Genomic DNA, 1,677 nt, shown 5'->3' with positions numbered 1-1,677 from the left:
GTCTGTGGCGCCCGGGAGCCGCACGGGGCTCGAGGGGCCGGTGTGGGAGGTCGGGAGGGGAGTCTGTGCGTGTCCTGGAAGGGCCGTGTGTACAGGTCCTGAAAGTCCTGTGTGTTGGGTCTCAGGGACCTATATGCATAGGTCCTGAAATGCATGTATATAACTGTATGAGGAGCGTTTTATTGGTCCTGCATATAGGGTCTGAGGGGCTTGTATATATGGCCTGAAAGACCTGTATATGGGGTCTCAGGGGCTTATATATAAATTCTGAAAGGTCTCGGGGCGTCTATATATATACAGGCGTCTTGGGGCCTATATATATAGGTCCTGAAAGTCTTGTGTATAGGGTATGAGGAGCATTGTCTGTATGTCCTGAAGGGCCTGTATATCGGGTCTGAGGGGCTTGTATATAAGGTCTCAGGGGCTTATATATAGGTCCTGAAAGGGGTCTCAGGGGTGTGTATATATAGGGTCTGAGCAGCCTATATAAACAGGGCCCAAAAGGGTCTATACACAGAGTTTGAAGGGTCTATATGCAGGGTCTGAGGTACCTACGTATAGGTTTAAGGCACCAGTGTAAAATGTCTGGGGGCTAAGGCCGGACTATACAGACTATAAGCTGCCTATAGGGTCTGCAGGGGCTGCAAGCCCTTGGCCATTTCCCCCGTACCCTGTTGAATCTCCCCGATTTTATTTCTGCAATAGATAATTCTCTCCCTCCGGGCAAACACTTCACCGTTTGGCAAACCTTTGCCGGAGGGGCTTCCCGTCGGCCCGCCTCCATACCTGGAGCAGACATGCGATGGAGGTGCCCTCAGCACTGAAAAACATTCCGTCAGATCCAGAAACCCAGCACGAGAAGGAAAAGGGACCTCATCCATTACTGTAGAAATGCAGAAAATTTGATTTTTCAGGTGCTGATCCCTTAAACTGCAAGTTCCTTAGCAGTGTATGAACTGAACTGCTTGCTCTTTCTTTTTTTTCCTGCCCCTGGCATACCTGATTGAGCATTTTCATGTTTCCAATGATAATTCACTTTAAAAACTGAAGGGATTATCTTACGAGAAATGTGTCTCGTGAGCAGGTAATTCTGTGGGGTCCAGAACAGTTGCTCGGCTCCAGACCCACAGCGAGGAGAGCCGACATTGCTGTAGTGTGGCACGGCCTGAATTCGCAATGAACTAGAAATCATGGCCTCTTACAACTATCCCTCACCCTCCCAGCTGTGCCCGCCAGCCTGGCTGGGCAGTATTAACCATGTCCTCCTATTTCTGCATGGGTTTCCTCCCTAGTCTATTGAATTTACAAACAAAATCTTCATGGGAGGGTTTATTTTTCCCATCGACCATAATATTTACAAAACACTAGGGAAAATATTTCCACTGCCAGCTTGACACCTCCCACCACCACAAACTTCTCACGTACTGGGGAGGGCGGGGAAGGGCTCAGGATGATGCCCACAGGTAGGAAACTCTCCTTCATCAAGATAGAAAAGATACTTGTGCCCCGCCGCTGCCGTGACAGCACGTCCTTCATACTGCCTGCAGCGCTCCTCCCTGAATGGAAGGTGCTGCCTGCCCCTGGACCGCACAGGCATGGAGAAAAGCATTGTGAGAGGAGAGAGAGAGGGGGGAGAGAGAGAGAAAGAGGGAGGGAGGGAGGGAGGGAGGGAGGGAG

This window comes from Pygoscelis adeliae, unplaced genomic scaffold (genome assembly GCF_000699105.1).
Source record: "Pygoscelis adeliae isolate BGI_AS28 unplaced genomic scaffold, ASM69910v1 Scaffold4, whole genome shotgun sequence".
Taxonomy (NCBI): Eukaryota; Metazoa; Chordata; class Aves; order Sphenisciformes; family Spheniscidae; genus Pygoscelis; species Pygoscelis adeliae.
This window is presented reverse-complemented; position numbering follows the sequence as displayed.